Source organism: Aquila chrysaetos, chromosome 4 (assembly GCF_900496995.4).
Source record: "Aquila chrysaetos chrysaetos chromosome 4, bAquChr1.4, whole genome shotgun sequence".
In the NCBI taxonomy this organism is placed as follows: domain Eukaryota; kingdom Metazoa; phylum Chordata; class Aves; order Accipitriformes; family Accipitridae; genus Aquila; species Aquila chrysaetos.
Window position 1 is genome coordinate 62,794,228 of NC_044007.1, and position 22,691 is coordinate 62,816,918.

The following is a 22,691-nucleotide window of genomic DNA, read 5'->3' on the forward strand; positions in this document are numbered from 1 at the left end:
CTGAAATGCTGTTGTCTCTTTAGAGAACTTACAAAGGTAATGTATAGAAAACATTTTTACTTTCAGCACAGTGTATTGATATTTTTATGTCCCAAATGCCTCTGATATATTCCTCAATTAAAAATATTGCTTCACAGGAATGTTGGTAAAAAATTATTTTTAATCTAGCAGTTATATTGGCAGATGGTTATTTAGAGAAGAAATCTGTAAAATTCTGTGCCTCGGGTAAAGGGCAACCCAGTTTGATTGTCACTTACTTATTCTGTAAAACTAAATTTTAAAAAGATGAATTAGAACTTTTGCAAGAATTTTTTCTTATTTTGTTATTGCAACCCCTTTGTTGGGGGGAAGGGTTTGACAGCTGTTTAATCTTATCTATTACTAAGTTTATCTTTTTTAGCAGTAATTATTTTAGTCTTTTTAAATTAGAGGGAGAGATTCTTATGTTCACAATGACAACTGGGAATTTTGCATTGTATTGGAAGGCGTATAGATAGACTATTCTGGTTTTAATCTTGGGATAAGATTATGAAAACATGATCTTTGAAAGAAAGGGGAAACTAAAATACCATTTCATCTGTCTTTTTCTACAAGTAATTCTTGACAGACTGTTTATTGTTTGAAAAGACTCAGTGCTGTTTGGATGTTTTTAAGGTTTGATAAAACGCTTAACTGTGATAAATGACAGTTGATGGAGAACAGTGTAGTCCACACAGAATGTTTCTGACATGATACCTTCTTGATGCTGGTAGCCCCAAAACTGCTTTCATTACAAAGTTAGTTCTAGAACTAGTCCTAGATTATAATTAGTAACAAAATAACGTTGGCTGTTAACTCCAACAGTTAACACAATGTGCTTAAAATATTGAAGTCATTCTATATCCTATGCAATCAATACCTTATATTGCAGTTTCTTTTCTTCTATTCTCTACAAACAATGGTAAATTTAAACACTTTTAATAGACACTTCTATTGTGGAAAATGCTTGGGCTTGCCATAGCATACTATTGTTTTGTTCCAGAGTATCCCAAATTACTTTCTGAATCAATACATACTTTGTTTTCCTCCCATTTTCCAGAGCTCCTGACAATATTATAATGCCTTAAAACCACCTTTCAATGTTAGCACAGTGCCATTATTCTGGGAAACATTTATTGGAATATTTGTATTTTCTTTCTTCATCTTAGGTACAGTAATATGTAAAGCACTCACACCTACTACAGAAGGATACATCTACTTTTTGCAGTTATCTAGTTTTCTTTTAGAGTGCAATTAATACATATCCATTTGAAGGAAAGAAAATATACATTAGGAAAATGCTGTGTTCATGGTCTTATTCAGTTATCAGTTAATCTGGAGCTGCTTGTGATGCTGTAGGTCACACAAGGTAAAAAATGGTGACCATATGTAGCAATTGAAAGGAAAATAAACTACTGTATTTTGTCAAAATCTTTATTGCATTAGAATGCTGATTTATTTAGGCATGAAACAATCTGTAATACCAATTCATTTTTTGTGTGAAAGAAGTCTATTTGTAAAAGTCTACCTCAAAATTTGTGAACTTTATTCTGTGTGACAATGATGATTCTTGCAAGCACAGTGTATTGGGTTTGTGTGGCAAGGTTTTGGTAACCACGAGACATAGAATGAAAACAGAACATAAATACACTTTTTCTTAATGACAATACATTTTTTTGTTGGCAAAGGCAGAAAAATCAATTTAGCGTGTCGCAATGGCCAAATAGATAATATTATCTCTGTTTATAATATAATATCTATATAAAGAGCTATAATTTAGTATTGGTGGTAATCCTACCTCTAAAACATTCTTCACCACTTAATTGCCAGTTTTCTAAAGTTTGGTTCTATCTTGTCCCTATACCCACAGAATTTGGAAAAGTTTGAGCCAAGGTCCAGATGCAAGTTTTGAAACACATCACTAAAAATCAATACATACGCTGTTGATGAATTCTGAAGAAGCAGTATGCCTATTGTTTCATTACTGATTTAAGAGGAGGAATTTTCCCCTTGGGACCAATGATGCCCTTGAAGAGCACCTTTAGGGTGTGAGGTTAGGTTTCTAATCTGGTTTTCTACCTCTATGGAGTTGGTACTTGAGTTCTATTAGTTAACATTTTATGTGACAATGGGCACTGTGCAGTAAACAAACAAACCAGTCAACCAGCCAACCACTGTAATACAGTCTATGTTATCAGCTCAGTGGGTCAAAACCTGGAAAGAATGTCTGTGGACTGAGGACTACAGGTACCAACATGCTCTTTCCAGCCATGCTCTGCTTCTCTTCAAGTTTTCATACTGTACCAGAAGTTACATAGTCTGTTGAAATGTCTTTCAGTTACTGCAGATAAAGAGTAGTTTACCTTACCACCCTAGACAGGACAAAACTGAGCTGTTACAACCATGCTGATATTCAGAAAAGGTGAGATAATCTTGTTAGCCAGAGATAGAAGGTGCTACTTACTTCTCTTTGAACGTCTGTGGTCAGAGATGTACTGTTCACTCTCAATTATATCATATGACCACTTCAAAAGAGGATAGATAACCTCAGCACGAATTGAGCACTGCGTGATAAGCAGCCTTCACTGTTTCTTTCTTTTGCTTTGACATGTTTGCACAGTTTAACCAGCTGTACTCTGTAATCAATGGTCTCTTCATTTAGACAAGCATCTGAGGAATGTTTGTTTGAAATTATTAGACAGCTATGCAGGGCTTTGAGTCATTGGCTACTCTTGATGCAGCACATGAGAAATTAAAATATTGCCAATGGTTGCTCACAATGTTGAATAAATCTCAGTTAATCACTGGCTAATTAACAAAGTGACATCCCTACCAAGTTAAGACTATTATTACATAATTTATTAAATAATTAACAGACTGTCCTGATCATTGAAATGGACCTTATAATAGCAGAGCACTATTATTTCAGCACTTTTTGTGGAAAGTAACAGCCATAAAAATTAAAGACAGAAATTTACAATTCCTTTGTCAAGCTTCTTATCCCACTTATTTCCTTTAATCAGACAACATAGTGTGGCTGTCCTATCTTTGCAAATGAATATTTCAGGAACTATTATGTACTGTGAGCTCTGCTAGGTAGGAAAGACTGAAAGATTCCTGAATTTGTGTTGAGAGAGTGAAAGTTATATAATACTTCCATATTATACAGGTAACCCTTGTTTGGGACCCCCCCCCTAGTCTGGTGGTGCCGATATACATAGCATCCTTCATCTAACAGAAGTTTGCTTCTGATTTCCAGGTAGCATTCATGAGCCATCTCACTCACTAAAAGCTCAGGCAAATAAAGCTCCCTACTTCATTAGGACTGTCTGTTTCTTCACTGAGAGTATTTTAACGAGGATTTAGGTTTGATCAGGAAGACCCATATAACAAAATGTAGTAATGCATAAGCCAGATAGATAGGTTTAACTGTTTGTCAGGTTGTTATCCCTATTCTTAAAACATGGAGTGCAACATGTTTTTTATATAAAGTTTCAGTGGCGTAATTTATAGCAGTGCAGTTATCATAATAGCATAATCACATGTAATAATTTTCAGTGCAAATTAGACTACCAGTTTTGGCCTGATTTTGACATGTATACTGAATCTTAAAATGCCAAACATTAAATGTCTGTTAGCACTATTAATGCTCTCCAGTGTGGTGGGTTGACCCTGGCTGGCAGCTGAAACCCCACCCAACTCCCCTCTCAGCAGGATGGTGGAGAGAATTTGAAGAGTAAAAGCTGAAAACTTGTGGATCTAGATAAAGAGAGTTTAATAAGTGAAATAAAGCTGCACACAGAAGCAAGGAAAACCAAGGAATTTATTCACTACTTCCCAGCAGCAGGCAATTCTGTCCCCATACCCACAGACTTTAGAAACTTTTGAGCCAGGTCCAGATGCAAGCTTTGAAACATATCATCAAGAATCAATATATACACTGTTGTTGATGAATTTCTGAAAAACTGATACTTCCAGGGAAGCAGATCCTCAGCACGCATAAAGGTTACTTGGGAAGACAAACACCATAAGCATGAATGTCTCTCCTTCCTCATCCTTTCCCTGAGGTTTTATTGCTGAGCCCAGCATCACATGGTACAGAATACCCCTTTGGCCAGTTCATAGCAGCTGTCCCAGCTGGGTCCCCTCCCAACTTCTTGTGCCCTCCCAGCCTCCTTGCTGGTGGGTAGAGTGGGAAAAAGAGAAAGTCTTGACACTGAGTAAGCACTGCTCAGCAGCAGCCGAAAGATTGGTTTGTTATCAATGCTGTTTCAGTTACAAATCCAGAACACAGCACCGTATGGGCTGCTATGAAGAAAATTAACTCCATCTCAGGCAGACCCACTGCATCCAGCTCTTTGGGGTTTTTTTTGTTTGTTTGTTTAAAATTTTTTTCTAGTAAAAGCATACTACACAGAAGTAAACAGAAGGGGAACAGGATGAATGCAACACAGTACAATGAGCAGATTATTCAGAGACATACCTATGATTTAAGCTAGTTCATAGACTACCAGGTTATGCTCTTAGCAAACGGTCAGACAAAGGTGGTGCAACCCCATGATTAGTAGCAACAGTAACTAGAAGTCAGGTGAGGAATCCATGTTCAGCCAAAAGGGTGAAGCAGTCACCCTTACATACAATTAGTTACATTATATGTAAGGAAGTTACATATAATTAGTATATAATTATATATTCCTTACATATAATTAGTGCAGCATAGGCTAGTGTTTTTGTGCATATCTGTCACTGTTGTCTGCTATATTCTGGTAAATATTGTAGATTATATAGTGTGCATATATAGATAGTGAAATTCTATTTATCTGTGGATGTATTTACAGAAATAAAAATTTAACATATGATTGTTACTCTGCACTTTAATCAGTGCAACAGATACAACATGATGAAAGAACAAACATATTCTTACATAAGAAAATAAACATTAGTCAGGAAAACAAAATGAAATGAGCTTACTTTTCTTTTTTTTTTTTTTTTCCTTTAACAAGGACTTATGGCAATACAGGAAAAGTAAAACTTCTTTAAACTTGTTTAACATCGAAGCCCTTCTGAAAATTGTTAATGTGATTTCCAAGTATTCAGGAACATTAGGCATTACAGAATTGGGTTGTATGTCCTTGGGGAAGGAAATTAATGGACATAAAAGATTCTCCATCTTAATCTATATATTTATAATATGTACATAGTTCTTGTCATTGCTTTAAGCATTAATGAATATTAAACAGCAGTGAAATTACAATTTGCAGAACCAGCCTTCTGGGATTTTATTAAGTAGTCATGAATAAAGCCAAGACCTTCTTTCTCTGTCAGGAGCTCTAAGCTACATCTTCGACTGGTGATGTACTGCTATAGGTCATATGCTACTGCAGCTGGGCACCAGCTCAGGGCCTGCCCCTCCAAAGTCAGTACCTTAAGTCAGCTCTGAAACCCTGATACAGGGTACAAAGATCACTTTAAAGTATCAGATTTACTCATTGTGGAAGGGTACACAGCCATACTAGTGCTTAGTCTGTAGTAGTACACAACAGGAGCAGCGATTTTTCTGTACCTGCTGGAGTAAAACTTTCAGTGGTTCTCACATATCGCTGTAATTTTCTCACCGCTGCACCAAGGTGGTTACATCTGCTGGGTAACTGCTTTCTCAGGTCAGCTACCTGCCAGTCACATGAAAACACATCCAATATTAATTAAACAGGCACAGCTGGGAGGCAGCACCTTTGTCTGTTTGACCTTCATCAGATCCCAGAAAAGTGGGACAAGACGCTTATATAGCCAGTTTTGAGGGTGGAAATCAGGCTGTGATGATGGTGGCACTGGGTGGAGGGTGGTGGCTCCTCCCCTGCATCACCCACCCTGAGTCCCTGATTCCCAGCCCCCTGGCAGCAGCAGGACCAGCAACACCAGCACTCTGGCCAGTCCTTCCCTCCCACATCCCTACTACATTCTCACCCTTCCTCAAAGTCCATTAAGCTTCGGGGGTGGGGGAGGGGGCAGGGGAAGAGAGAGAGAAAAGAAAACCTGTTTGATAAGCTTTATATTTTATTACTTTTCTGTCTCATTTGAATTCTGCTGTTTCCTTTACCCTACTACACAAAATGTGAAAGGCTTCCAAGTACTAAAAATTGTGGCATCGTCATAGCAAACAGACGGACTTCAGCAGGCTGCTTTCCACTTGGCTTGGACAAGTGACTGCTGGAAATTGGAGTAAATTCAGTGTATAAGAGGATACAGAGAATGCTCACCTGTGTAACATCACACGGGCATCATCAACCTTATGTGACCCTGACAACCTTTGGTAATTGAAACAGAAATGAATTTGATCCCCTCGGTGTTTCTTTTTGCGGATACTTTCCTAATGTATAGGAATCACCCCTATGCTTTGTACCAACAATGTAGTTTCTGCAGTTTGTTTACACTTGCATTTTCTCTGCAGGCATTTTTAATTACATGCACTTCATTTCTTCCCTGCTGGTTATCACTTTCATTTGGGAAGTGCAGTTCACCAACACTTCCCTTTGCAAAGTTATGTTTATTTTCTTATTAACATAGTTATCAGTTATACCACACAAGCCATTTGATCTTTAATTAGTCCACCTGTTAACTGCTCAAATTCATGACACTTAGTTTTACTATATTAATAAACTGATCTAGCCAGCCAGTAAGGTTCCTTTAAAGAGGAAATTTTATCGCTAATGGCCTTCTTCCATGCATTGAAATATTCCTGACATTTTTGAAAGATGATATAGCAATTTATTATATGATTTTGTGCTCCCAATGAAATATAATACAGATGTCTGGTGGCTGTGAATCTGCCAAAATATACAGGACTTTATCAATTCAAGTACCTCAATAGCTCCAGACTTTGAAGAAAATTTGAAAGTGTTTTAACTACCTCCACTACTCTTCCTACTTTCTTTCAGAAATAAGGAACATCCTTGCTTGGTTATATGCCATTTAAACTCATTTTTTTAACCTCAGTTTCACTCAAAATTTAGACTAAATGATTTATATTCTTGAGTCCAGCATGAATCACATTATTAGTTTTTGTGGTGTAGCATGATTACTGCTTCTGGAGATGTAGGCTCAAAAGAAAACATACATCTTTGCTTATAAAAAGGGTGGTTTCTTTTGTTCATAGTTGCAGAAAAAAACCTTGAAAATTTGCACACTAGAACTCCAGTGAAGGAAAACAATAAACCCTGAATTGTTACTTATAAATGTATTCATTCTTTATCAATAATTATTTGAAGGTAGAGACACTTCTTGCAATAAGTAATGAGTAATACACATTTCTTAAAACATGCTATTTTTTAAATGTGAAATTTTGGTCAGAAATGTTTACAGAACTTGATGTATCTAAGTGGGAGAAAGATATGGCTTATCTGATTAATTAATTTTTCACATGAGAAAAACAAATGATCTAACTAAATCTAACTCAATTACCTTAGAAAAATCAGGGTCACAAAAGACTGATGATACCAGTGTGTTATTACGGTCAGTATTGTCTGTCTCCTCTTAAATGTTAAATTACATCCAAATGGTAGACAATGAAAGGACTCACCACAGACTTACATCATTTGAAATAATTAACTATATAGATTTATAAATAAATTTCCAGTTATTTATCCATCTAGTTATTTATATCTAGATCTATTTATGATCTGGATCTGCTTAAATATTTCTACATCTATTTTTACCTATAGATACTCTATATACCCTAACTATCTATAGACAAACAGACATAGATAAATAAATATAAATAGACATTTATATATAAATAAAAAGAAGGCTATCTTATTATCAGACTCCAAACAGAAGACACAAGTGTGTTTCTCAGCCAGGCTATTCCATTGATATTTATTAGCTCAGAATTTCAGAAATACTGTTTTAAAAGAAAATCAGATCTTTTGAGGAGTGTGTGAGTCAACATATTTTGAGAAACTGTTCTCTGTTGCTCTATGGCATGCTCTAGTTCTGTGGTGAGGTGAGTTCTCAGATTTCCTGGCAACTATCTGAAGTAAATATACTATTGAAATTTAGTTATTAAATGTCTCTGAACTTAACCTATACTACCGTCTGTCATTATACATGTGTCTTCTGGTTTCTGTAAATGAATCACAGTTCTCTACTGTTGCTAACAGCTCTCATTTAGTGACTGACAAAACAAAACCACTACTGAAGGTAGAAAAAATGCAATGAGTGATGTTGTCAGTGCCCCAAAGGTAAATGAATACTGACTTTTCCATGGTTTGACCTGTAGGCTGATTATGGATATGGTTATCTTTGCCAGCAGCACACAAGATAGATTAAACCAAGCAGTCTTTTTAATACTGATTAATCCTGATGGAAGTAGGTTTGTTTAGTCCTAGGGAATGCAGCAAAAAGATTTGCCTTATCTGAGCAATTTTTAAAGTTATCTTTGATGTGAGCTAGGAGGTGCTTGTGGTTTGTCAGGTCACAATGTGAGAAATGCCACTTTGTGATGATATTTAAAATTGGCTCTTGTTTTCATGTTTGTACATAATCCATGTGATGCTGGTTTTTAAGGATACATCCAGAGCATTAAAAAAAAAAAAAAAAATCTGTTGGAAGACTAAGAATTTTTTTTTTTATTTTAAAAAAAAAAAAAGGACTCTGCCAGACTTGCTTGTCTTTAATCGAAGTTCTTCCTTTAATTAAAGATGGGTTGGAAGATGACTGGCAGTTTCACCAAAATACAGTAAAGCTGATTCTGTGCCAAGTAGTCCTGAACAATGCAGTAGAAAAGCCCGCAGCCCTCATCTTTCCTGTGTCTGTCACCAAACAATGAAATTGCTGAGGTTAGGAAATGATTGAACTGGGGGAGATGCACTATCTCTTAAGCAGATTTTTTTGGAGCCAGCCTACAGAAGACTAAATCACTTTCACATGAATCCTGTGCTCACCGATGTAACGGTTCGTAGACGGGCAAACAGCATGAATGGAATATAGCTATCCTATGGAATATAGCACAAAGTCTAAGGAAGGCCAGATGAGACCAGTCATCACCAGGAAGAGCAGTAGCATAAGAAAGACGAGTAGTGTGTCAGCAGCAGCTGGGAGGTCGGGCTGGGGACAAGACAGATTTGAATGGCAGGGGACTAGTGCTGTCAGGTGGATGGACAAGAGGATGCAATCACAAATTGTCTGCCACCCAAGCTGATTGAAGGCAACACTGTGATGAAATGCAAGCCATATGGCCAAACGGTACTCTTACTTTGTCAGTAGTCGCACACATACAATTCTACTGACAGGTGCCATATGAACGTAATGAAGCAGGGCATTGCTGGCCCCACATACATCTCATCAACATGATTAGTAATGCTCTTTGGGATTACATACCCATACAGAATTAGGTATTCTGTAGTATCATAGTATGCATTCTTGTTCCCTAGGTTCTTTCTCTATTTCCCCGTTCTCTGTTATAATTCTGTGGCAATCTTTTCTTCCCATGTAGCTGAATCTTGGCTCCCTCTGTTCTCTTCTTTACCCCTCTACCCTTTCTCTTTTTGCCCTATACTGTCTCGAGATTTTCAGGTCTTCATCAGATAATTAATTCTTTCCCTTGCTCTGCTTTCACCTCTGATGTCTTCATAAGACATATTTGTAGCTTTTCCTTTTCATACACATTTGCTGTCTTACCATGGGTGCATGAGAGGGATCAAAACCAGCAGTAAGTTTTCCTGTGCAAACTGGCCTGCTCAGCCATCTTCATTCAACCCACTGTATCCATAATATTAACAAACCTCTTCAGTTCATCTTTTTGTCACCCAGGAATTGACACATGCATGTATCTAAGAAAGTAATCCTTTCAGACTTAGGAGAGTGACTAAGTGGGGACTGCTCCAAACACTAAAAGGGATAAGTAAATGGAGAATCTCTGTAGACGTAAATATGGTTACAGTACATGACTAACTAAGTCTGAAGAAGGTAGATTTGGACTACATGAATGAGGGGAGATATTTTAAATCCTAGAGAAGGCAAAACCCAGTGCTGCCTGTTTCTTTTTGTCTGTGCGAGTTAGAAGTGGTGGACCACGAGCCAGGAGAAGGAAACTCTATTTCTGGGACACTGGCTTGAAAGCAAGCCAGGAAATAACTACCTAAATATTAAGTGGTCTGATCAAGACCACCACTGTGAATACCGATTCTGACAGAAATCGTGTACGATACTCAGGGAAAACATTTTTTAATTTGAATTCACCAGTATTTTTACTGAAAACCTGATTGCATGAGTCAGACTCATTCATTTAGAATACCTAAACTTGTCACGTATGTATGTTCACTCAAAACATCTGGAATTTAAAGGACTAAATATTTGCACAAACTTGAGCCATGGAAAAAACATCACCAAGAAGTATTGACAAAGTAGATGCAGAGAAGCTGCAGTCTGTTTCACAAATCATTGATGACAGAAAAAAGTGGCAACATTTTTCTATTGTGAATTGATTCCTAGAATCCAATAAGAGTGGCTTATGATGCTTGATGATTATTTAAAAGGCCAGTTACTAGTGCTCTAGAGGTTAGGCTTTTCATAAGCACAGTAGCTTATATCCTGAAAGCTCTAAAACACCCCTTTGTGTATATCTTTCAGAGCTTCCCGTTCAAAACATGAGCTCATAAGCAGCCAAACTGTTGTCAATCAAGCTAGAGATTTCAGCAAAGTGAATTATACTGATGAAGTACTTTCTTCCTGGTGCTGTACATGTCAGCTACTGTAGTTTGCACGCAACCTAGATTTCAGCGCAGGTGGCTAGATGAGTGTTCATACTGGTAAGAACTCATCTTCTGGTTATTAGGAACGACAACTTTTCTCAGCAAGATACAGACAAAATTGAATTAAGTTCATGTCATATGGCACCAAGAAGATAAGAGGAAAGTGAAGGAGAAGTTGAAACAATTTACAGGTCTGGGCAGCAAGGAGGAGCCTATAGAAAGCACGGCCTCTGTCATTCTTTTCCTTTCTTTTAGATGGTGACAATAACATGAATTAGGAATCTGGAGTAAAAGCATCTTTTCCTCATCCCTATTTCATTATAAGACTTAGTAACAAATCACTGCTGTCTTCTGCTCCATGGTGTTCTTTTCTTTAGCTTTAACAGGTATTCAAGAGTAACTTTAATTTTGTGGGAGAAGCTGCAATGCTTCATGTCATAAGAACTCTCTTTAAAAAGAGAGTTTGTTTTGTTTTGTTTTGTTTTCTGTACTGCTCACAGCTGACCCATCCTTGGGCATTCATCTGAGCATCTTGGCTACAGACATGACTTTTTTTCCCCTTTGTTGCATTCCTGTCATTCTCAGCCCTGAAGAAAATAAAAAGATCAGAAAAACACTAACAGAACTTCAACTTCAGCAAATAAGCAAAAGAATGACAAATGCCTTATGACAACCAAGATCTTCCTCTTTTTAAGAACACAGAAGCTATACTTCAGGCATGAAGACTTGGCATGAAATTCAACATTTGGATACCCACTGAAGACAGGATAGTTTTTTGTTTCAAAAAATAATTTAAGAAAAAAAGAAAAAAGATTCTTTATTTACACAAAGGTTTTAAAGGCTTGCTTTGTTTTTTTGTCATCCATAACATGCAAAGGAAGAAAAAAAAGTTTTAGTTTGTTAATCAATTCTGGGTTAAAACCTAGTAAATGTACCTCATTTTTAAACACATGGTGAAAAGATTTTTCACTGATACCTACCAAACTGTTCGTTTGAATCGCATTATTAACAGAATGTGGACTATGGTGAATATGTAGAGTGTTACAATGTGACAGTCAGAGGTGTCATCAGGTGAGAAGTAAGCAAAACAACCTTAAGAGTAAAGCTTTCAAAAAGACATCACTATTTCTAGTAGTTGAATTCTGGAAATGAATAAATATTTTTTCAAGTATGTATATGGTGGGAAACATCCATGCATGTATTCACAAGTAGGCTGACTCTGAAGACTCATTATATGAAGAATAATAAAACTGACATCTGGATGTGTGAGTGATTGTACAGCTGACTTTAAGTTTCATTTTATAATGGTGATAATACCTGTGGGAGTCACTCATTCCTCCGAGAACATTACTGATTTATTAAAAGTTTTTCTGTAATAGCACATTACCTGAACAAGAGTGGAACGTAGGAAAAAGTAAGATAACTCCATTCTACTGACCTGCACATTCCAACTTCCTCAGCATTTCAGTTATTCATGTTATGCATAAAAAAAAATCAGCTATTTGCATTAATACTACATTTATATTTAAAGAATAAGGGTTGTTGTCAGATATATGCTGTGTATGTAGCTGGAAAATGTGAAGAAAATCATGACCCAACACACTCTCTGTGAGAGGTTTTAGGAGCATAAGGGCAATTGTATGTAGACAGTTCTTTCAGCAGATAAAATTGTTGTGAAATGGAATAAGTGACCAAATTTTGTTCTCTAGCAATGCTAGGTTGCTTCAAGTTAGAGCAAAAAGTGGAAAGACTGCTAAACCCAGTACCTTAACAGTTCTACAGCTTTCCTCATGAGAAAGTTAGACTGAGTATGTATAAACAAAAAAAGAAAAAAAGGTAAAATGGGCAACAATTACGGTATTTTTTAAGGTCAGACTCTTAAGCCCATTGGGCACTCTGAAAATACTATCTGAATGAATATCCCACACATTATGTATAACAGAACACTTTTTTACATTATCTGCATGTATTTCCTGTTGTGCTTTATTTCCTCACAGGAAGTGGTGAAAGACTGACTGTAAGTACAGTCTGTTTGCAGCAGAAGTTACTAATTTGATTCATGATGGAGAAACAGCTCTCATTTTTCCCCTGCACTGTTTAGGTGGCAGAACATGGAGAACAAATTGCTGCTGAAAGGTAGCAGAACATTCAGGGATGGCAGCACTGCTGACCCAACTCTGAACCACAAATCTAAGGGAAAAGCTATTAATGCTAGTTGCTACTTAGAGAATTCCAGTTTAGTTCTGTATGAATTACTGAATCTAAAAGCAGACACAGAAAGAACCTTCATGCTTTTCACTTATGAAGATAAATGTATCCCTTCCGTACAAAAAAATTTCCATGATATTTTAACTATTGGACAAACTAAAGAGGAGAAATGGACAAGTATAAGAATTGCATATCTATTTTCAATATAAATTGAGTAAAGTTAAAGCTTATGTTCATATTTGCCATGTTACTGACATTTTTTTTACATAGGGCAAGTTGACGCAATGTGTGAGTGTGTCTGTGTATGTGTGTAGAAGAATTTGTCCAAACATTTACTAAACTGAAGTGTAATGTGAGGAGTTAGTAGGGAAGACATTTAAAATGTGAAAAAAAAAAAGTATTTAACCTGAATAATGCTCATTTCAGCACTTATTAAGATATATGTGTATGTTTATGAAAAAAACCCATCATTTTGTATTATTTATAATAATTTATTTACATCATATAATTTCTTGTAGATTGGATTTTGTTAAAACCTTGAGTGACCTCAGAGCTGAAAAAGACAAATATGTGGTCCATGCTACAGACAGGTTACCTTCTGACAGGTGTAGCTTGGACAAGAATGAAAGCAGAAACTATATTAAATACTATACCAAATTATTTGCAAGTATTATATATTACTATTTATATATTTATAGCTTCAAAACAATCTGTATGTTTTAATGACTGTTCTCTCCATGTGCATTTTATCTTTACAGACCTGCAAAGACTTTTTAAAAGACTGTTTTATCAGAACAGACTTCAAGAAAAGAAAAGAAAAGAAAAAGCCAGAGATACTTCATAACAAAAGGTTAGTAGTTAATTATATGAATGTTGTAATACTTTTAGTCAATTAGGCTGATTTGTGTGAAATGTATCTGATAGCTTTCTAGGAACAATGAGTGTCCCCACAGAAGCTTAGTGACAGAAATTGTAGTATTAAAGAAGGAGATTTAGAAAGCAGATAGGGAAAAAAGAAACAATCCAAAGGAAGCTTTCAAAAAAGTTGGGAAATAAAGATACAAAGAAAAGGAGAGTTATCAACCATACACGCTAATTCTGGTGTATTAACCATAGTTACTGGTTTGTCGAGCCTTAATACAAAGTAACTGAGAAACCTAAATAAAAGACAAGTTTGTGACTGCCTGAGTTCTGATGCATAGTACAAAAAGGGCAGTGATCAATGACATTTAACAGGAAATTAGTAACTGCAGGGAGTAAATAGAGGTTATTTAAAGTCTCTTGGACTCAACAGAAAAATGGCACCTGACCACAGTGGACTTCAACTAGTCTAGTGGCAGCTTCAGCTGCAGCTTCTGTGTGGGAAGGTTGCTTTCAGAAACAGAATAAAATGGCTGTCAGCATCATCAGCACTCATCAGCCATGGGATATTGGCAGAGCTGGACTGAATCTTAAAGTTGTTCAGAAGGCTTTTGTTGTATAGCTTAAAAGAAAGAAATTTTTGACTGATCATCTGTCCCACTTATCTGTCCACTAGGGCAAACAGCCGAACAATATTCCCACAGCAGGCAGATCGAATAGAAAGAAATATAAATCAACACATGTTTAAACACGTTATAATCCTCACTGTATTATTATTATTATTATTATTATCATCATCATCATCATCATCACCATCATCATCACCACCACCAATCATTTTTATCATTAATTACTCTTATGTTCAGGGTTTTATTTAATTTTCACATTTGTGGAGGCTGAAATAGTGAAATGAAGCAGGAAGATTGCTAGATAACCAAAGGAATGAAGAGGCAGTATAGAGAAGTAAAGTTTAAGTATTTCTGAGACAATGGCTAAACAAAGTATTAAACTGGTTAAAAATGTGAATAGCATGGGGAATATTGTGATTTGAGGACTTCAGTCACTAAACTGAGAAAACACTGAACTGAATCTGAAGTGGAATTTCAGAAACTGATGACAGTAATAGTCTTTGTCTTTTATATCTGAATTCTGTCAAAGTGTATTTTCCCTTTGCTGATCTTTCGTAGTACAAGCTGATAAGTCTTTTACAGTACTTATTCCAGCTTTTCCTGAACCAGTGAAAGGAATAGTGGAAATTATCTGCCAAGAGGTGCTTGGTTTCTCTCTCTTTGGTTCCTCACTAGATTTCCTTTATGTGCCATTTTCCCTTATCGGCTGAAGTCTGTTTTAATACTTAAATTTTAAGAAACCCTCCTTGAAAGACATGAGAGCAGAAAAATAGTTGTCACTGTTCTTGAGGTCATGAGACCACACAGCCTTTATATGAGGTTAACGTCATACAGTTTCCAGAAAAGGGAAGAGAAGTAATGTTCATGAAAAATGTGCTTCATAGTGGCCATTTTGAGGCTCATCATTGACCTCAGGGAGAATATTTTTCATTTGCCATCTCCTTGCAGTCAAATTCTTTGAACACATCCACCTACCTTCTTTACATAATACAAAACAAACAAACAAACAAACTGGAAGGGTTTTTGGGAGAAGTGCCTATGAAAGCAAACAATTTTTACATTTGCATTACTTCATAACAATTTCAAAATAATTTAATAACTTATACTTGTACCTACCTATCTGGTTTATTCTCTACCAGACTCCTTTGCTAATTTTGAAGTCTTAAAAACCTAGATGTTTGTTATCAAGTTACTTCATGCATTGTGGACTGCATATTTCCCTCACTTATTTTATTCATACAGTCAGCAACATTGCCCTGATAAGAAAATCTTGGTGAAAGTAAGATGGATTTATGTGGCATAGGTGTCTCAATACCTTGAAAAGAGAAAATAGAGATTGAGAATAATATTCGTAGGAATAAATTGGCATCTGCTGCTGCAGAGCTGGTAGATATCTCCCCTTTATTTCTGACACTTGACTAGACCTTGAAATAAAAAATAATGAGCACGTTTTCAGTTAAATATTTGAAGGAGAATTTAAAGAGGAAGTGAGAATTGTGAATGTGAGACTGACTGGAACAACCGAACCGGAAAGGACTGAAACCCCTCAAAGCCAAAACAGGGGAATAAATAGAATACAGAAGGTATAATATTTCTATATAAACACCATGCATACACTTTCCCTGCACTACCTTACCAAAAAAAAAAAAAAAAAAAAAAATTGGAGTATTTTCCAGTGACAGAACAAAGAGGACGTATTGACAGCAGAAGAATAAGAAAGAAAACCATATTAGGAGAGAGAAACATTCCCTTCCAGACTGGCACACAGCAGTGGTAATGCTTTTGGGCTCAGCAGAAAGTGTTAGTGAAGCTTGCAAGCTACTTGTGATGGAAGTTTAGACAAAGCAGTGCTCTGTTACCTGAGTTCAGTGTGTAACTACTGACTAGCTAATCTTTAGTTGGCGACGTGACCAGCAGTGGCAATGGTAAATTCAGCGGCTAAGCACTAGATTGAGGCAGACAAGGAGGTTCCCACGAGGTTCCCAAGGCCCAGGAGCCCCGGGGAAGAGCAGAGGGACCCATCCAGTGCCGGCAGCTCTCGCGAGAGAGGCTGACGCGGTGTGGGCATTACCAGGGGCAACCGCGGGAGATTTAAACGGCCCTGGCAGGCAAACAGGGCGGGGTGCATCAGAAAGGGCGTGGCGCAGCAGTTCGCGGGCAATTTGCACGGCAGTTCGCGCAGGTGGTTCGCGCAGGCGGTTCGCGCAGGTAGGGCGCAGCCCCCTCCCTCTTCCCAGCTCGAGAAGGCTACTCAGGCGGTGGGCATCAGCCTCAGAAGGAGACCCAGCTCTGATTGCCACTCGGGTGAAAGCCATTGCTAGGAAAAATGTGGCGATGCAGACGGAGGTCCCATGCAAACATGCAGCTGTCCAGGTCTCCGGCTGCAGGGAGTGCCTGAGCCTGTCACTGGTGCCGGAGGGCAGCAGGGACATCTCCTGTGTGCGGTGTGACCAGGTGGATGATCTGCTCAGCCTGGTGGCAGAGCTGAAGGAGGAAGGGGAAATGTTGAGGAGTATCAGGCAGTGTGAGAGGGAGATAGATTGGTGGGCCCACACCCTACCATCCCTGAGGCAGAGGCAGCAGATGGAGGCTCCACAAGAAGTGGAGGTTCCCCTGCCCTCTTGCCACCAGGCAGGAGGGGACCTAAGAGATGGAGGGGAATGGATACAGGTCCCTGCTCAGGGAGGCAGGCGAATCCCCTCCCGGTCTCCCTCACCTTCCCAGTTGCCCCTACACAACAGGTATGGGGATCTGGAACTTGAGGACCAGGTCAATGAAGACCAGGGTGTAGATGAAGGCCTATCCGGGGGGGTGCCTAGGCCCAGTCGGGCAGCCCCACGCATTCTCACATCGTCTGAAAAAAGAAAAAGCGGGGTAATTGTCATAGGCGACAATAGGCGGCCCCCCTTCTGATGGGGACAGAGGGCCCAACATACAGACCTGATCGATCCCACAGGGAAGTCTACTGCCTCCATGGGGCCCGGGTAAAAGACATGACCAGGAAACTTGCTGGTCTGGTTCGTACCTCTGATTATTACCCATTGCTGGTTGTGCAGGTTGGCAGTGATGAGACTGCAGAGAAAAATCCAAAGGCAATCAAAAGGGACTTCAGGGCACTGGGACGATTAGTGGAAGGATTGGGAGCACAGGTAGTGTTTTCCTCAATCCCTTCAGTGGCAGGGAAATATACTGAAAGGAACAGGAAAACACACCTGATTAATACGTGGCTCAGAGGCTGGTGCCGCCGGTGGAATTTTGGGGTTTTTGATCATGGGGAGGTTTACACGGCACCGGGCTTGCTGGTGACAGGTGGAGTTCAGCTATCTCAAAGGGGGAAAAGGATCCTCACTCACGAGATGGCAGGGCTCATAGAGATGGCTTTAAACTAGGTTTGAAGGGGGAAGGGGATAAACCTAGGCTCAACAGAGATGACCCTGGTGGTGGCATGCCAATGTTGGGGCTAGAATTGATAGCCCAGCTCAAGTGCATCTATGCCAATGCACGCAGCATAGGCAATAAACAGGAGGAGCTTGAAGCCATTGTGCAGCAGAATAGATATGACTTAGTCGCCATCACAGAAACATGGTGGGATGACTCCCATGACTGGAGTGCTGCAGTGGATGCCTATAAGCTCTTCAGAAGGGATAGGCAAGGAAGGAGAGGTGGTGGGGTGGCTCTCTATGTTAGGGAATGTTATGATTGTACAGAGCTCCACGATTGTGATGATAAGGTTGAGTGCTTACGGGTGAGGATAAGATGGAAGGCCAACAAAGCAGATGTCATGCTGGGAGTCTGTTATAGACCACTCAACCAGGTTGAAGAGAAAGATGAAACATTCTACAAGCAACTGGCAGTAGTCTCAGAATCATGTGTCCTTGTTCTAGTGGGGGACTTCAACTTTCCGGACATCTGCTGGAAATACAACATGGCAGAGAGCGAGCAGTCTAGGAGGTTCCTGGAGTGTGTGGAAGATAAATTCCTGACACAGCTGGTAGGTGAGCCTACCAGGGGAGGAGCCTTGCTAGACCTCCTGTTTACAAACAGAGAAGGACTGGTGGGACATGTGGTGGTCAGAGGCCGTCTCGGGCTTAGCAACCATGAAATGACAGAATTCTTGATTCTTGGTGAGGTAAGGAAGGGGGTCAGCAAAACCATCACTATGGACTTCTGGAGGGCAAACTTTGGACTGTTCAGGACACTGGTTGAGAGAGTCCCTTGGGCGACAGTCCTGAAGGGCAAAGGGGTCCAGGAGGGATGGACATTCTTTAAGAAGGAAATCTTAAAGGCTCAGGACCAGGCTATTCCCATGCGCTGCAAGATGAACCACTAGGGAAGACGACCGGCCTGGCTGAACAGGGAGCTTTTGCTGGGACTCAGGTTAAAAAGGAGAGTTTGCCGTCTTTGGAAGAAAGGAGAGGCAACTCAGGAGGAGTACAGGCATCTTGTTAGGTCATGCAGAGAGGAAATTAGAAAGGCAAAAGCTCAGCTAGAACTCAATCTGGCCACTGTTGTAAGAGACAACTAAAAATGTTTTTACAAATATGTTAACAATAAAAAGAGAGCCAAGGAGAATATCTATCCTTTATTGGATGCAGAGGGGAATATTGCCACGAAAGATGAGGAGAAAGCTAAGGTACTTAATACCTTCTTTGCCTCAGTCTTTAAATCCTCAGGGTACTCTGCCCCCTGAGCTGGAAGACAGGGACGGAGAAGAGTATATACCCCCCATAATCCAGGAGGAAATAGTTAACGACCTACTATGCCGTCTGGACACTCACAAGTCTATGGGACCAGATGGGATCCATCCAAGAGTACTGAGGGAGCTGGCAGAGGAGCTTGCCAAGCCACTCTCCATCATTTATCAGCAATCCTGGTCAACGGGGGAGGTCCCAGATGACTAGAGGTTTGCCAATGTGTTGCCCATTTACAAGAAGGGTCGGAGGGAGGATCCGGGGAACTGCAGGCCTGTCAGCCTGACCTCGGTACTGGGGAAGATTATGGAGCAATTCATCTTGAGTGCGCTCACACGGCATGTGCTGGACAACCAGGGGATCAGGCCCAGACAGCATGGGTTCATGAAAGGCAGGTCCTGCTTGACCGACCTGATCTCCTTCTATGAACAGGTGACCCATGTAGAGGATTAGGGGAAGGCTGTGGATGTTGTCTACGTGGACTTCAGTAAGGCCTTTGACACTGTCTCTCATGGCATACTCCTTGAGAAGCTGGCGGCTCATGGCTTAGAGAAGTGTACTCTTCGCTGGGTGAAAAACTGGCTGGCTGGACGAGCCCAAAGGGTTGTGGTGAATGGAGTTAAATCCAGTTGGTGACAGGTCACAACTGGTGTTCCCCAGGGCTCAGTATTGGGGCCAGTTCTCTTTAATATCTTTATCAATGATCTGGACGAGGGAATCGTGTGCACCCTCAGCAAGTTTGTGGATGACACCAAGTTGGGAGGGAGGGTTGATCTGCTTGAAGGTAGGAAGGCTCTACAGAGGGATCTGGACAGGCTGGATTGATGGGCCGAGGCAAACTGTATGAGGTTCAACAAGGCCGAGTGCTGGGTCCTGCACTTGGGTCACAACAACCCCATCCAGCACTACAGGCTTGGGGAAGAGCGACTGGAAAGCTGCCTGGCAGAAAAAGGACCTGGGGGTGTTGGTCGACAGCCGGATGAATATATGAGCCAGCAGTGTGCCCTGGTGGCCAACAAGGCCAACATCATCCTGGCCTGTATCAGAAATAGTGTAGCCAGCAGGACTAGGGAAGTGATCATTCCCCTGCATTTGGCACTGGTGAGGCCGCACCTCGAGTACTGTGTTCAGTTTTGGGCCTCTCACTACAGGAAAGACATTGAGGTGCTGGAGCGCATCCAGAGAAGGGCAACGAAGCTGGTGAGGGGCCTGGAGCACAAGTCTTATGAGGAGCGGCTGAGGGAACTGGGGTTGTTTAGCCTGGAGAAAAGGAGGCTGAGGGGAGACCTTATCGCTCTCTACAACTGCCTGAAAGGGGGGTTGTAGTGAGGTGGGTGCTGGTCTCTTCTGTCAGGTGGCTGGAGATAGGATGAGAGGAAATAGCCTCAAGTTGCGGCAAGGGACGTTTAGATTGGATGTTAGGAAAAATTTCTTTACTGAAAGTCTTGTCAGGCATTGGAACGGGCTGCCCAGGGAAGTGGTTGAGTCACCATCCCTGGTGGTATTAAAAAACCACATAGACAAGGCACTTCAGGACATGGTTTAGTGGGCATGGTTGATGGTTGGACTTGATGACTCTATGATTCTATGATTCGTGGCTGTTCTCTTGCAAAACATGTAAAAGCATGGATCTTTCATGTATTGAGGAAGCTGTATATTTTGCCACCAGCAGTGGATGCTGCCAGAAGCACTTGGTTGGGGTCAAAAATACTCTTGTGCATGGTTCAATGTTTTGTTTCTGAGTAAAGGTTATTGCTTTACATATGCACTTTAAGCATAGGCAGAAAGAGCATTTACGAGTTGTAACTGTCAATATCATCCAGCTAAGTATGCTTGCATGAAGTTTACCAAATTACCTCTGGCTAATTACTGGCAATGGATCAGTAAAGCATGCTCTGTACCTGTGCATGGATACTGCACCTGTTGTTGGTTCCTGTATGTGACAGGCTTCGGGTGAATATCCCCTCTAATTTCCAAGCTCCTGAGTAGTACCTTCTGTTGTATGAAAATAAATATTTATTTTACTGTTATCAGACCAAGTGTGAGATGGTGCAATGTTGTGGCATTCCACACGCCACACTTGCTAAATAAGATTTTTAGAAGGAGCTAGTTTATGAACAGGCCTGAACATGTTACTTTTATTAATGACTACAAACTTACTGATTTCATCTCATGGTCTGTATATTCCTGCTTTCTTAACATCAGAATCAGAAACATTTCTATTCAGAAATACTCACTTCTTTTGACCAAACTTTTTGCTCAATAATTTTGATAATTTCAGCATCAGTACTGCTAGTCATCAGGCTACCTTTCTGCTGCCCATTAGTCATCTGAAGTTTCTTTTTTTAATTTTTTTTATAAACAAGCATAGTTTGTTTTTACATGTGAACTTGTCTTTAATATGCTTAAGGACTGTAGGAAATGTCATTTGGCTTATAAATATCTGTCTCTTAATTTTTGTTCAGTTTGTTCAGCGTTCCCTGCTGTCTTTGGCAAAAGCTGTTAACTATTCCCAGAGCTGCACTGACATTGTCAGTGATGCTAGCACAAAACACCAACAAGGAAATAAATATAACGTGATTTTCCCTGTGTTTTAATTCAGTTGGAAATCACGGAGATAGTAGCAGGGTGGGAAATCAATGAATGCCAAGTGGAAGAAGACAACGGGGCTCAGGGGGGAAATATTTTGCAGTTAAATTGTAAGCATTAGGATTGAAGAGATTAAAACTGTTAGGTACTGAAGAACTGAAATCTGTGGGAGTTAAGGGCAATCAGCACCTCCCTGAGTTATTCACCACCTCTTAAAATCAGACCCCAAACCAGGGCTGATGCTTTAGGCTGATCTGTCATGCTCCAGGAGAAGGCAGCTCTACCAATATTGCATCATAAATTGAAGTCACTGTACTCGCACCCTCAACACTTCCTAAAGCAATCACTTAATTTACAGAGGAGTACACTACTAATAACTTACATTTCTCAGTAGTATATGCTGAATTTTTCTCTTGTTGCTCTCTACAATATTTTCATTTTAGAAGCGCATCATGTTTCTTCTTTAATCCCTCTGGTGATTGGTAATTTAGATTTATTTAAAATCTCCCTTTAACAGAGAAAAAGCTAAAGATGGATGACAGCCAACATTCAAATCTAAAATGTAATTTCATACAAATATTTGAGAAACCATTTGGTTCATCCTTTTTCTAATCAAACAGTACACAATACTCACTACTTTTATAAATTTTTACTTTTTAAGTTCTTCAAAACTGAATTATGAAGTATTAAATTACAACAAAATTGAGACCAATTCGGACAGTCCTGAGTTTACAGTTAGTCTTTCAGCCAAATCCATGCTTCTACAGTCTCTGTAAAGATTCTTTTTATCTGTCTTATCATTAAATATTGCTTAAAGATGGAAACCTGTGATTTTCTAGGGGGTTTGAGGGGGGGAGGGGGGTGTTTGTTTGTTTGTTGAGGACTTAAAAGTCATCCCAACTTTTCAGAAGACTTGTTCAAGCTAGATTCAGTTAGATTTCTCCCAC